Source organism: Nerophis lumbriciformis, linkage group LG28 (genome assembly GCF_033978685.3).
Source record: "Nerophis lumbriciformis linkage group LG28, RoL_Nlum_v2.1, whole genome shotgun sequence".
Classification (NCBI taxonomy): domain Eukaryota; kingdom Metazoa; phylum Chordata; class Actinopteri; order Syngnathiformes; family Syngnathidae; genus Nerophis; species Nerophis lumbriciformis.
In genome coordinates this window covers 709,749-726,018 of record NC_084575.2, presented here as the reverse complement: position 1 = coordinate 726,018, position 16,270 = coordinate 709,749, and the positions used below count along the sequence as shown (strand labels likewise).

The following is a 16,270-nucleotide window of genomic DNA, read 5'->3' as shown; positions in this document are numbered from 1 at the left end:
GAGGTTTGATGTTAAATTAGTGCTCTCTGAATCAGTAAGTAAAGAACTTGAACTGTTAGCACTTGAAATTGAATTAGCTAGAAATCACCACATTATGGTAGTGGGGTGTTATAGGCCTCCATCTGCCCCTAGTACAGGGGTCGGCAACCCGCGGATCCGGAGCCGCATGCGGCTCTTTGATCACTCTGATGCGGCTCAGCTCCTGATTTTCCTGGGAGACTTCCGGATTTCAGTGCCTCTCCCAGAAATCTCCCGGGACAAATATTTTCAGATTTTCACCCTAACAATTATAATAAGGGCTTGCCGTGATGGTACAGCATTTAACGCCCTCTACAACCTGTACTTACAGTGTGCCAGCCAAGCCACATGTTGTATGCAACTACTGCTTGCTTACATAAGTGACAGCAAGTCATACTTGGTCAACAGCCACACAGGTTACACTGACGGTGGCCGTATAAAACAACTTTAACACTCTTACTAATATGCGCCACACTGTGAACCAAAACCAAACAAGAATGACAAACACATTTCGGGAGAACATCCGCACCTTAACACAACATAAACACAACAGAACAAATACCCAGAATCCCATGCAGCCCTAACTCTTCCGGGCTAAATTATACACCCCCGCTGCCACCAAACCCCGCCCACCCCAACCTTGCTCTCCCCCAACCATCACCCCCCAACCCCCTCCGTGCGTCGGTTGAGGTGGGCGGGGTTTGGTGGTAGGGGGGGGGGGGGTGTATAATGTAGCCCGGAAGAGTTAGGGCTGCTAAGGATTCTGGGTATTTGTTCTGTTGTGTTTATGTTGTGTTAAGGTGCGGATGTTCTCCCGAAATGTGTTTGTCATTCTTGTTTGGTGTGGGTTCACAGTGTGGCGCATTATTAGTAAGAGTGTTAAAGTTGTTTTACACGGCCGCCGTCAGTGTGACCTGTGTGGCTGTTAACCAAGTATGCCTTGCTGTCATTTGTGTGAGTTAGCAGAAGCCTCATACATCCTGTGGCTGGGCCGGCACTCTGTTTGTACAGGTTGTAGAGGGCGTTAAATGCCGTGTCATCACGGCACGCTCGAGAGAATAGTTGCCCTGAAATTATTCGTAGTCTCCCGGAAAAATCGGGAGGGTTGGCAAGTATGACGCTGTCAAGCGCCATTCATATAAAACTCTCGGGCCGCAGTAACATTCAATTTTCATATTAAGGTGCGGGCCGCGTGTCTGAGACCCCTGGTTTATACATAGCACAAAGCAAAAAAAAAAACGTTGTATGTAGTGTTATTTCATTTTAAATTTCAACAGAGTTTTGTGGCTCCCATTATCTTCTTTAATTTGTGAAACAGGTCAAAATGGCTCTTTGAGTGGTAAAAGTTGCCGACCCCTGCCCTAGTAATTCCATATCTACTCTTGTGAAGCTTCTGTCTCAACTGAAATACAATGAAATAGTGATTTGAACTGGGACTGGCTCACATTTGTGTCTGACTCTTTGAAAGCACAGTGTGAATCTCTAAATTTAACACAATTAATTAACTCAGCTACAAGACCTAATCCTAAATGCCCTCAAAAAGCTACACTCATTGACTTAATTCTAACAAATATGCCCTTTAAATGTGTTGTATCTGGTGTTTTCCCTAATGATGTGAGTGATCATTGTGTGATTGCAGTAGTGCGAGACACAAGGATTCCTATAAGCAAGCCTCGTCTTCTTGAAAAACATAATATGAAATTATTTGAGACACAAGCTTTTTTACATGACTTGCATCTTTTTAATTGGGATAGAATTGCTCTTTTTGATAATGTTGAACTGGCTTGGAAATATTTTCACAAAAACTTCTTGAGTATAGTGAACAAACATGCCCCTTTTAGAAAATGTAGGGTTAAAGGACGTGACAATCAGTGGTTTACATCGGACCTGTCAGATGTATTGCATGAGCGTAATGCTGCTTGGGCCAGGGCACGCAAGTCAGGGTTGGAAGCAGATTGGTTGAATTTTAGACAATTAAAAAATCAATTTACCTCTCTCCTTCGGAAAGTCAAATCAGAATTTTATTTCTCCACAACAACTGAAAACCTCAAACACCAAAAGAAGTTTTGGAAAATAATCAAATCTTTGTCCGCCTGCTGTAATTCAGTCAATCTCCCACCTAGTATACTTGTTGATGGTGTCAGAGTAAGTGACAGAAGAGAAATGGGTAGTCATTATAATAATCATTTTATTTCCTCTGGTTTTCTCTATAATTCTGACAACTTTACTGAAGTTCCGCTAACAAAAAGAACCGTTGAAAATACCCAAGTTTTTAACTTTACGCCTTTTACCACAACAGAGGTCATGAGGGCTCTAAAACAACTTAAACCTAGAAAACCAGCTGGCTCAGATAAGTTGGAGACGCTCTTCCTAAAGTTGGCAGCTGAAATTATAGCTGGACCACTGACTCACATTTTTAACCTTACTCTAATTTCAAATGAAATCCCCTTGGATTGGAAATCTGTCCTTGTAATCCTCCAATTAAAAGGAGGTGACCCTAGTAATCTAAATAATTACAGACCGATCTCTAAACTCTCTGTTCTGGCAAAAGTGCTTGAATCCCTTATCAGTGAACAGATAAAATACTTTTTGGACACCAACTTTATTCTGTCACCATTTCAGTCAGGTTTTGGCAGAAATCACAGTACTGTTATTGCTGCCATGAAGTTTATAAATGATGTAACTGAAGCTCTTGACAAGAAGCAGTGCTGTCTGTTCCTCTTCATTGACTTTTCAAAGGCATTTGATACTGTTGATCATGTCATTTTAATCAAACGTCTTTCAGCTATTGGTTTTTCTCAGCAAGCAGTTGGATGGTTTGCAAATGACCTCACAAGCAGAACTCAGGCTGTTCAGATAGAGGGTTCCTTCTCGGACGTACTGCAAGTGAAAAAGGGTGTCCCTCAAGGTTCTGTGTTGGGCCCATTATTAATTAATAATTAATAATCTTGGACAGAATATTCCGAACTCAACTTTCCATTCCTACGCTGATGATACTGTCATATACTGCACAGCACCCACCCCTGCTGAGGCCTTTAAATATCTACAACAAGCATTTGACAGAGTACAAGAACAACTTTGCTATCTTCAACTGCTTTTAAATGCAGAAAAAACAAAGTGTATGTTCTTTACCACATCAAAAACTGTAAGATCAGCACTGTGTGAGAACATTTGAACAAGAAATGGGCTACAAAATTGTGTTAGTATCTGCTTTTAAATATTTAGGATTTTTAATTAATGACCACTTGAGTTTTAAGGAACACATTCAGTGTGTTGTAAAAAAAACTGAAACTTTTACTGGGATTTTATTATAGAAACAAGTCTTGCTTTTCTTTTATTGTGAAACAGAAATTGGTGGAAACAACCTTTTTACCTGTTATTGACTATGGAGATGTGTTGTACATGAATGCTACTGCTGGTTGTCTCCACAAGCTGGATAGTGTGTACCACGGGGCACTGAGATTCATCACCAACTTACTCACCATTGTGTGTTATACTCAATGGTTAACTTACTCACCATTGTGTGTTATACTCAATGGTTAACTTACTCACCATTGTGTGTTATACTCAATGGTTAACTTACTCACCATTGTGTGTTATACTCAATGGTTAACTGGACATATTTATGTGCGTGACGCCTCAATCATTGGTATGTGTTCATCTACAAAACCATTCTGGGTATCACCCCATCTTATCTGTCATGTCTTTTAACAAAGAAACAAGGAAGTCACAATCTTCGTTCAATGAATGTTCTGCAATTTGTCGTCCCCAAAGTAAGAACTGAACTGGGCAAGAAAGCATTTAGGTTTTCAGCAGCGAAGGCTTGGAATAACCTACAATCCAATATTCAACTTCAAACCCTTGTTACATTGAATGAGTTTAAAGCTTCTGTGAAAGGATTGCAGTCTACCTTGTCTGTATGCACATGTGTTATGTCAGCAAGTTTTAATGTTGTACATTTGATGTTTTATGTGTTGTTTACTGTTTTTAATGTAACCTTGCTGCTGCCCTCTTGGCCAGGTCTCCCTTGGAAAATAAATATTTGATCTCAATGTGATTTTACCTGGTTAAATAAAGAAAGAAAAACAAAACAAAAAAACAGCTGTTTATTTGAAGTCTTAAAGAAGTCAACTATGTGTGCAGTGCAAGGTGAAATGCAGTTATGTCATCTTCTTGTCAATAACACACACATCAAACTTTTGCGTGTTGTTGCTTCCTTATTTGTCATTATTCAAAGCTGATGTTAATGTGTAGCAGCGGCAGCTGAACTCAATACAACGTGTCATAGTTACGTCAGTCAGCTGGAATTAAAAATACAAATAGTTGTGTCATTAGTCCAGAATCTTCACGGTCCTCATGGACGACATAATTAGGAAATAGTACTAAAAAAAATGGTACTTGGTATACCTCCCTAATCTTCACCACTAAACCTTTGAAATATGCTGACATATGTGCTGCTAAAGGTAAATAAACAGTAGCCATATTGAATGTTTGCCTTCATTTGACCACGTGAGGTAAGGAGGACGGCCTCTAGGTCACATGGTTACACCCCAGCAATTACACTGTTGATGATTGATGAGCATTCATTTTTAAATGGTGGTGTTAAAAAGCAAGTATATCTCCATCTTTAGTCATAAATGTGGCCCCCGGATGAACATGTGTCACAAACATTGTATTAGATGATATGTGGATGTTGTGCTTACTTGGACTGTGATGAAGCTGTGAGGACTCAGGTGCTTTGTCTTCATACTCTTCAGTCTTCACAGAGACAACAGTCAGTGGAAACTTGCTGACATCATCCTCCTCCTGCCCTACAACACACTCTCCCTCCTCTTCCTCTTTCATGTGTGGATCCTCCTCTTCCTCTTTAAAATGTGAGGGCTGTGGATCCTCTGAAGTGAAACTGTCCCCCTGCAGATGAGGGAGACATTCTTCTTGGTGTCCAATCAGCTGATGGATGTCTACAGGACACAAACAAAACACATTTTAACTCCTAGATGCTAAATATTATATCGTACATGAAATATAGGGCTGTGGCTATTGAAAATGTTATTACCGTAATCAAGTGTTCTACTGGAAATGTTTTCGATTAATCGAGTAACTGGATAAAATAGTGTTGCTTGGTTAAAGACAAATTTAAGCTACTTTAAGACATTTCACTTAATAATGAACGGCCAATTGGTTTGAGATGGTATGAGATCAAGATGTCATCTTTAGATCAGGCTTAGTTTTTTCCACAATCACTGCCACATTAAAAAGTTAAAGTACCAATGATTGTCACACACACACTAGGTGTGGCCAGATTGTTCTCTGCATTTGACCCATCACCCTTGATCACCCCCTGGAAGGTGAGTGGAGCAGTGAGCAGCAGCGGTGGCTGCGCCCGGGAATCATTTTTATGGTGATTTAACCCCCAATTCCAACCCTTGATGCTGAGTGCCATTTTTATAGTCTTTGGTATGACTCAGTCGGGGTTTGAACTCACAACCTACCCATCTCAGGACGGACACTCTAACCACTAGGCCACTGAGTAGGTGGATGTAGCAGGTGTTGTAGTAGGTTAATGGCTGCAGCAATATGAAGGAAATAACAGGTCAGTATAGCTTTTACACACATAAATAACTTGTCAAACCTGCCAGCTAACTTGTCAAACCTGCCAATATTCCCCCGGTGACTGTGTGAGTTTTGTGCAAACATGTTGATACACTTTGTTACAAACTGAGAGGAACATCAACCTCTCATAAATATTGTGTGTCTGAACATCCTCACATGACAATTCATCTTCCTATAGACAATCTATTGAAGAAAAGTGTTAATAATAAATATAAAGTTAGTAAAGATGTGAGAGTAAGAAGTAAACAAACCTGTTGTGTGTAACACAACTTGATGTTTTTCATGTTGTCGCTCCTTCTCCTCTTTTGTTGGACAAAGTTCCTCCTCGTACTCTGCTATGGTTCTTTCGCACATTTTCACACAATCACAACACTTTACACTCACACTTGATCTCTGCTTAGCGATGTGTTTTCATCTCTCTTTGTTAGCAGCTAACAAGCTAAGCTAACAAGCTAAGCTAAGCTAGCTCGAGAAGTGCGCTCAGACTAATATACAAACAGTTATTATGACTCTATTTAATAGAGTGTAATAAAGGACATATATGTGTACATGGACGCACAGATTAAGAACACTGAACTGTGACGACTGCAATAACGTCTTCACCGTCAGACGCCATCTTGCTTTATCCTCGCCGTGTTTGCTTCGCGCGCAGTCTTGTCAGATCTCGCGAGAGAAACAAGTAACCAGCTCTTTCCAGATCTCGCGAGAGAAACAAGTACAAACCTGCTCTTTTCTAGATCTCGCGAGAGAAACAAGTAACCAGCTCCCCCCCCCCCCCACCCCCAGTACAACTATTTCCACATTCTGAAAATAAAAATGCACTTGTACATTTTCAAAACAAAGACATACAACTTATTTTGGTAAATAAACAGTAGCTTATATGACCCCTTTAAATGATAAGTTGGCTGATCAGAGCGAGACGAGTCGTGGCTCCTCAGCTTCATGCAGGACGGAGTGGTAGGAGGCGTGGGCGAGGTTGACTGACTGCAAAAGACCACACCATTATTTTTAAATCAATCTAAATATTGCTCTAGTTGGTATTTGTGTTTGAAATCCTGTTGTAAAGGTTTGTACCTTCAACTGTAGTTGTAAATATTAAGTGGAATTGTATTATAATAACCGAATATATTCCCTTATTTTGGAATAGTTGCAATTAAAGCAATACATGAATCACAACAGCTGTAGTCTCAGCACTTTGTAGCGCCCTCTGGCGTGAGTGTAAAAGCTTACAGCACCTGGTATTCCCAGGCGGTCTCCCATCCAAGTACTAACCAGGCCCGACCCTGCTTAGCTTCCGAGATCGGACGAGATCGGGCGTGTTCAGGGTAGTATGGCCGTAAGCCGAAAGACGAGGTAAAACCAACCTTTTTAAATGGAACTCTTACAGACGGGATGGGAGACAATTGTTATTTATCTTAGAGCCTGGTGCGCATGCGTACACTAATGTGCTTTTTCATGCTGTGTGATTGTCTTCCTTTGCTACGGCGGTCAAGTTGCTTTCACGGTGGATATTTGCCTCCGGAGCTCCAGCGGAAGCTCCCCCTCACTGTGCCCACACTGCTCTCTCATGCTGCGGGGAGATTGCAGGAGAGGTGCCGCTCTCAACACTACTTTATGCTTAGGGACCGTCAATAAATTACTATTGTCTTCGAAGATGTATATCTGCTACATCAAAACACTGATTCATCTAAAAGGAGGTCAAATAAATAGTCCTACATTTTTAATATCGTTCCTGATTTCATAATTTAAATATTTTTTTAATGTAAACAATAATTATTTGTTTTAAAAGTCTCCATGTCATCATGCAACTTAGTGACCAAATTCCACTTTATATTAGTCCTTTTATTTTAAAATAGGATCAAAAACATTTGGATATTAAAAACAAATGTTTCTTTTCAATAGATTCCTGGTCATATGACCAGTGTTGGGTTAGTTACTGAAAAGCAGTAACTAGTTACAGTTACTAGTTACTTCATTTCAAAAGTATTTCAGTTACTAACTCAGTTACTTACACCAAAAAGTAATGCATTACTGTGAAAAGTAACTATTTAGTTACTTCTTTTTGTCTTTTTTTTTTTTTTTTAAAGCTCCCATTAATGCCCTTTTAGCCTTCATTTCAGTACTGTTATTGCACTGGAGAATAATACAATCTGTTGATCAACTTGACATGCATTTGCATCTCTCAACTCTGCTAAGCCATGTGCTCTACATACAACACACAAACAATGTGCTCTACATACAACACACAAAGACAAAGATATGTTACAAAGACCAATTTGTTTCTGGCCAGAACAAATTGACAAAACTATTTTAAATAGCTGCAACATAACGTACATAAGTAACAAACAGCATAATAACAGCATAGCTGTAAAGCAAGAAAGGCACACACTACATACACAAAGCCTAACCAGGCATTTTCTTCCTCAAGTAATTCTGATACAAAATCATGTCTGAAGCCCAGAACACTCTACACATTTCCCCAGTTTTAGTTTAGAGATAAGGAAAGATTGGCCTGGCCCACTAGGATCCCTCTTTATGTTTGTGAACTTTATAGTCTATACATTTAGAGTGATGGGATAATCAAACACTCTAGAAGTCTAGAATGAAAGAGTATATAAGAGAATTGACAGCAACGTTCCCTCTCAGGAGCGCGCCTGTGCAATTGTGCACTGCTCAAGCGTCCTCTGCGCACGGCAAATCTATGCCACGCACAAAATCAAATAAAAAAATAAGCGCATAACAATTTTCGACACGACACGGACACGACAGAGAAAACCGTTTTCGTCATCATTGTTCAAATATTGTAACGTCTGTCGAGACGCTTTGAGGACATGAATTCCATCCATCACTTTACTGAGCAAAACTCTTTATTGTCGGCCATAAACACATCACCAAAACATTAGTCAAAAAAATGATATCTAGCAAAAGTGGTCATTTTCTGCAGTACAAACCAGACCAAAAGTAACTTTGTTTTATCAACAGCAGCCGCTCGCTCTTTCTCACGTGCGCCAACACTTGCACATATGGCACTGAGCCAGTGATGCGTTTACAGCCACACAAAAAGTCGGACAACTCCAACACCACACATAAAGTGTCATTCCAGGTCGTTACACTATGATTTACCAATCAAATGTGTGCTTATTCTAGTGTCATTTATTAGGAATCTTAATTTATAAATATTAATCATTAAATGCTGTTAGTATATTAAATAAATACTAATAAAAATATATTTTTTACAAACAGGAAGTTGCAGGAATGTACACATGATCCCCTGCTTACATCTCATTGTGCAACATGTGAATGTTTTAATGGGAACTAAATGCAATGTCTGAAAGGGGTACAAATTATTTCCAAAGCAGGACCTCCACCCAGACAAACAATACAAGTACACAGTTCATGAAAAACAATATTTGTTGTTATTGTCATTGTAAGTGGGCCTAAACACTTATATTAGAAATGGAAATGACTGCTGTCATTTGATTATAATAATAAGAGAATGTTGTCTGTCTATCTGTGTTGGCCCTGTGATGAGGCGGGGACTTGTCCAGGGTGTACCCTGCCTTCCGCCCGAATGCAGCTGAGATAGGCTCCAGCGACCCCGAAAGGGACAAGCGGTAGAAAAATGGATGGATGGATGGAGATGTAAGTTGTTATTTAGTCATGTTTGGGCCATGTGTGCTGCTGGTGTAGCCACAGTGTGCACGTGTGATGTTGCTCACATGGGCTCCACTCAATGCTCAGGGAGTTTTTGCGTTTGCTCACACACATGAACAATTAGAGGGAACATTGATTGACAGAGTGTGTGTACCTTCAGCGGTGAATGATGAGAAGAGGCAGAGTTAATCCTTAAGTGGTGGAGGTGAAGTGGCATCAGAATCTCTATCTCTCTTTACTAGCTTCGTCGAAGCATGTTGCTTATGTAGCTTGTTTCAGCAGATTTGAATTGCTGTTTTGGGCAGTAGATGGCATCTTTGATCCAAAGCACAATTTACATTTAACTAAAATGTTCTTTTCTTTGTGCTCGACAAAAGAAAAGTAGTGAAAATATCTCCATGTTAGCAAACTCGACTTCTGGCTCCGCCATGATCAGACACGCCGCCCCCCCGCCCCCCCCTCCACACTCACACGCACACACACCCACACAGAGCGCATGTCTCTCTCTCTTCTCCGGCTTGACACAAGAAGAATCAGAACGATGACAGAGCAGCGCTCCGATAAAACACACTTTATACTACATAAAAAGTAACGTAAAATAACGCAGTACGCATCATGTAGTAACGGTAACTGAGTTACTGAAAATAAAAAATAACGCGTTAGATTACTAGTCACCGCCAAAACTAACGGCGTTACAGTTACGCGTTACTTTGTAACGCGTTAGTCCCAACACTGCATATGACCTAAAATCCCAAATGCACTTGATATTCGAAGTGTTTTCTCTAATGTGCTTCACACCTTTTTGTTTTAAAATGTAAGTTTAATTTGATTTTATATAAATTTGTAATATTGAAAACCATGGTTTCATGTTTAGCTCCCGCAACAACTACGACTATCCAACATAGAAACCAACTTGACTCTCATTTGGAGCTAATAAAAATGCTGCTAATTATCTGTATAAGATATATCATCACGCACATGATCTTTATTAAAACACTTTTTTTTAATAAAACCCTATTTTAAAATAAAAGGGTGTGCGTTACACTAAAAGGTTAGCACGACTAATAAGTGGAATTAGGTTACTAAATTGTATGACATGGAGACTATTGGGAAAATATTTTTTTATATTAAACATGGATATAATGTTAAAATTATGAAATAATGGGCATGCACAATAAGGGGGTATGACTAATTATTTACCTTATTTTAGATGAATCAGTGTTTTGATGTAGTAGATGAATACATTTTTCAAGACAATAGTGATTTATTGACGGTCCCTAAGCATAAAGTAGTGTTGAGAGCTGTGATGAGGTGGCATCTGAATGCAGCTGGGATAGGCTCCAGCACCCCTGCCACCCCAAAAGAGACAAGCGGTAGACAATGGATGGAGAGCTGCACCTCACACAGCCAGAAAAAGCACATTAGTGTACGCATGCGCGCCAGGCTCTAAGATAAATAATAATTGTCTCTTACCCCGTCTGTAAGAGTTCCATTTAAAAAGGTTGGTTGTACCTCGTCTTTCGGCTTACGGCCATACTACCCTGAACACGTCCGATCTCGGAAGCTAAGCAGGGTCGGGCCTGGTTAGTACTTGGATGGGAGACCGAATTATTTAATTTAATTAGAACACAACAGGAGCAGTAAATATGCAGGGATTACCTAAACTGATGTGTTGTGTTAATTTAGCAATATTAAAGGTGTCATATGTAGAATTTGCATGTCAAGTGATCATTAAATGTCCCTGATATGTCAAAAGGCGTTAATAAATCATGTTCTTTTCCAATACCTCTATAACTGATAACAGTAGTTCAGCTGGGATATGCTCACTTCATAATTAGATTTACAGCCCCGGAATCTTGTTATTGTTTTCATTTCCATGTCCCGCCCTCTACCGTTTGACCAATTAGAAAGTCTGTGAGTGTGTCACATCCAGGTTGCCAGTTACACACCGTCATCTTCGTCTGGCTACTGCCACTGGTAAAGTTACTAAACATGTCAGACCTTAGTCAATCTAAAAGGCCTCGTTACCATTTTCAACTTATTCATGACAAAGCCAGGAACAAAACGAGGATTTGTATCAGGGATGCCTTTGAAAGATGGAGACAATTGAAGGCGGAGAAGATTTTTTTCATCTGACGCCAAACTTGCTAATTTCCTCTTTGAAAGGTAAGTCAGGCATTTACCTTTTCTTATTACTTGTAATAAATGGAAATGGACATTTGGTATGTAAACTATATTGTCCAATACAGTCTATGATCTTGTCTAACAAAGCTAGTATGTTCATGCAACCAATGCTTAGTGTGATGGTGCTCAGCTCCTAATGTAATGCTTAGCATGGTAGCCCGGTTAATGACACATCCACATATAAGCTAACGGGGGAAATATATGCCTGTTATCCTGTATGTCCATGTGTATTTGAACTGACAAGGTCAAATATATTTTCCATAAATAAAACCAATGTGGATATGTGTAGTGTCAGTGCCTATTTCCTTCTTAACATGCTGATAGGCTGAGGAAATGTGTTCCAACATTAGCACGGCTGTCGTCATGGCAATGTGAAAGGTATGGAGACAGACACATCACATGATCAAATAATTCCTCATTGGTGTAGCCTATAGACACACCTTAGTAAAATGTCTCTTTAGTTTTGGGCGTACATTAGACTGCTAAGCATGCTCTGCTTATTTTCACCAGTAGAACCTTTGCTAGTGTTGGTTGTAGTTTGTTCGAGTCTTGGTTTTCTGATAGTACTGACAACAACCATATGGTTGCTATTTGTTGTGATATTGTACGCAGGCATGATTGCACTTCTTCCTGAAAATAGCCTAATTCTGTGTAAAATGTGTTGGTTAGAGATTTGTTATTGACAAAATGCTTGTCTATTCAGCATTTATGGTCCCAGCACCTCAACCCTTAGTAAGAGGCAGTGGAAGTTGGAAGTTCCTTGGAGTGGCCCAGTCCATGGAGCTGGATTCGGCTGCGTATCTGGCAACCTCAGTCAGGGAGAGAGGAGGGGGACTACAGAATTTTGAATGTGATTGCAGTACCATTTCTGGCCACATTATTACATATGGCTCCTTTAAAAAAAAAGCATGCATGTCAGCTTTATGTTAGTAGTAGGGGTGCATGATAAATATTGTACAGATAATTATCAATGTATATTTTTTTTTATTAGCTCCAATTGAGAGTTCATTCGGTTTTATGTTGGACATTCGTAGTTGTAGCGGGAGGTTGAAAAGTAACCATGGTTATCAATATCACAAATATATTATAAAATCCATCCATTCATCCATTTTCCACTGCTTGTCCCTCCAATTAAACTTAAATTTTAAAACAAAAAGGCATGAATGACACTAGAGAAAAGCACTTAAAATATTAAGTGAATTTGGTATTTTAAGTGAATTAGGAATCTTTTAAAAAGAAACCAAGATTTTTAATATGCAAATGTTTTTTTTAAATAAAATCCTATTTAAAAAAAAAAAAGGGTGTATATTATATAAAACTGGATATCCATCCATCCATCCATTTTCTACCGCTTATTCCCTTCGGGGTCGCGGGGGGCGCTGGAGCCTATTTTAGCTACAATTGGGCGGAAGGCGGGGTACACCCTGGACAAGTCGCCACCTCATCACAGGGCCAACACAGATAGACAGACAACATTCACACTCACTGGATATGAATGATAAAAGTAGGACATAATGGGCGTGCACGTTAGCACGTTATTAAGGAGGTATGACTATTTATTTGACCTCCTTTTAGATGAATCAGTGTTTTGATGTAGCAGATATACATTTTTCAAGACAATAGTGATTTATTGACGGTCCCTAAGCATAAAGTAGTGTTGAGAGCGGCACCTCTCCTGCAATCTCCCCGCAGCATGAGAGAGCAGTGTGGGCACAGTGAGGGGGAGCTTCCGCTGGAGCTCCGGAGGCAAATATCCACCGTGAAAGCAACTTGACCGCCGTAGCAAAGGAAGACAATCACACAAAGGAAAACACAAATAAGCCACGTGAGCTCTGGAAAATTCTCAACAACCAGCTTCCTGGTTGCAGCCAGAAACTGAAAACCAGACTCACCAACATCAACATCAAGGAGGGTGACTCCCTCATTACAGACCAAATGGAGGTAGTAAGCAGACTTAACACCTTTTTCACCAGCATAGCCACAACTCTTGTCAACAAGCTGTCCCACCACTCTGGTCGCTTTGGTGCAGAACACATTAAAGCCTTCTACAGAAAGCTAGGAGTATCCAACAATCATTTCAAATTAGAAATGGTCACAGCTGATGAGGTGTTTAAAAAATTGAGCGCGCTCCACCCAAACAAGGCCACCGGCCTTGACAATATCCCCTCCAGATTCCTCAGGGACTCTGCCTCCATCATTGCCCCGATCATCACGCACATAATAAACCTCTCAATTTCACAAGGCCAAGTATCAAAAGATTTTAAGATAGCAAGAGTAACTCCCCTCTTTAAAAAAGGAAGCAAATTGGAACCTGGCAACTATTGACCTGTTTCTATTCTCAGTTCCATTTCGAAAGTAATGGAAAACATAATTTATGAACAGGTCGATAGTTACCTTGCCACTAATAAACTCATGTACAAATTCCAATCCGGCTTCAGAACTAACCACTCCACTGACACATGCCTTCTCTATCTGACTTCAGAACTAACCACTCCACTGACACATGCCTTCTCTATCTGACTTCAGAACTAACCACTCCACTGAAACATGCCTTCTCTATCTGACTTCAGAACTAACCACTCCACTGACACATGCCTTCTCTATCTGACCGACCACATCAAACATGAGGTGGACGTGGGCATGGTCATGCTGGACCTTCAGAAGGCCTTTGACACCGTTGACCACGCTATACTGTTGGATAAGCTCAAAGCAATCGGATTTGATAAAACCTCATCGAGCTGGATGCAATCTTACTTGGAGGGGAGGGAGCAGGTGGTTGAGTTGAACGGCACCGTGTCCCCCCCCCCCCCTCTCAGTGTGCTGTGGAGTCCCCCAAGGCAGTATATTGGGGCCTTTACTGTTCCTAGTATACATAAACGACTTGTCATCAGCATGCGACTGTGAATTGTTTTTGTTTGCGGATGACTTGGCCCTGCTGGTATCAGACAAGGACAAGTCACAGGTGGAGAAAATCCTCAGTGCTGAACTCTGTAGAACTTGCACCTGGCTCGCTGACAACAAGCTATCCATACACTTGGGTAAAACAGAATCCATCCTGTTTGGGTCCCACATCAACCTTAAGAAAGTCAATGACTTCACTATAAAAGTGGGTGACATTGTTATCACCAGGAAAGATGAGGTCACCTATGTAGGTTCCATTCTAGAGGCTAATCTTTCCTGTGATAAAATGTCAACCAAGGTAATCAAAAAGGTCAACCAACGAACGAGATTTCTCTGTAGAATCTCCTCTCTGGTCAACAAAAGCACCATGAAGATTCTGGAGGGAACTCTCGTTCAACCCTTTTTCCATTACGCATGCACCTCCTGGTACCCTAGCACCTCCAAAACCCTCAAATCTAGACTCCAAACATCCCAGAACAAGCTAGTCAGATTACTTCTAGACCTCCGCCCCAGATCACACCTCACTCCTACCCGCTTCTCCAAAGTGGGCTGGCTCAGGGTGGAGGACAGAGTAAAACAACTTGCACTGAGCCTAGTCTATAAAATCCGCTACACCTCCCTGATACCCAAGTACATGTCAAACTACTTCCTTAACGTAAATGACCGCCATAACCACAACACCAGGGGGAGCTCCACTAACCATGTTAAACCCAGATTCCCATCTAACAAAGGTCTTAACTCATTCTCTTTCTATGCCACATCAATGTGGAATGCACTCCCAACAGGTGTAAAAGAAAGGGCATCTCTATCCTCCTTCAAAACCACAATAAAACAACACCTCCAGACAACTTCAACCCTTGACTAACACCCTCCCTTCCTCATCATACCTCTTCGGATTGTAAATAATCAAATGTAAATAATCAAATGTAGTCACTTTTTCTTATAATTTCTGATCTCTCTCTCTGTGTCCAATACTTGCTGTACATATGTACCAAGTCAGACCTACACTGTTCCAATGTCAATTTCTCTGAAGTGTTGATACCAACCAAATGTAACCCCCCCCCCCCCCCCCCTCCATATCCCACACCCCGGATTGTAAATAATGTAAATAATTACATTTATATACTGTGATGATTATCTTGTGTGATGACTGTATTATGATGATAGTATATATCTGTATCATAAATCGATTTAAGTGGACCCCCGACTTAAACAAGTTGAAAAACATATTGGGGTGTTACCATTTAGTGGTCAATTGTACGGAATATGTACTTCACTGTGCAATCTACTAATAAAAGTTTCAATCAAGCAACATGCATCTGCTAGCTCATGATCGCCACCACTTCTCAGTGTGGCGAGTTGGAGTACTACAAAAAGCACTCTAATACAGTGCTTAAATCTGTATTTGTAGTCTTATTATCAAGGAATAATGAGGTCACACTTATATTAAAACATTAATGCTAAGGTTTCGTCCAGTATTGGGCCAGTGATGATGATGATGATGATGAAGATGTATATGTGCAAGTGAACAATTGGATCCACAAGGGACAACAAGCCTTTCCACAGACTACACACACACATCAGAAACATAAATGTTAGAAGCCTACAACAATATATGTGAAGAAGACTTTAGGATTAAAAGTGAAGATGTGAGGTGAAATAAGTACAAATGCAGCAATAAAAACAAGCAACTCCACTCACGATGGCTCTAAAGTTCAGTGATGTGTTGCTAACTTCAGCATTTTTCTTCTTTGTTGATGTTTTGCAGTAGTTAACATCCATGATGTAACAATGCTGCTAATCTACCAGAGTCCACATTTTGTTAACCATTTTATTCATTCTTACTTTTAATTGGATAATAACATCAATAAAATGCAATGGAAAAAATGTGTGGGAAAAA

At 40.3% G+C, this 16,270-nt stretch overlaps 1 protein-coding gene and 1 non-coding gene across 2 annotated transcripts in view; one reads left to right on the top strand and one right to left on the bottom strand.

Annotated features, from left to right (window-relative positions):
* The window catches only part of LOC133570631 (uncharacterized), a 682,377-nt gene that overhangs the window by 276,560 nt on the left and 389,547 nt on the right, over positions 1–16,270 (top strand). The window lies entirely within an intron of this gene.
* LOC133571333 (5S ribosomal RNA) lies at positions 6,855–6,973 on the bottom strand. Its single transcript, XR_009810424.1, has one exon. It is a non-coding gene; the product is annotated as a 5S ribosomal RNA (ribosomal RNA).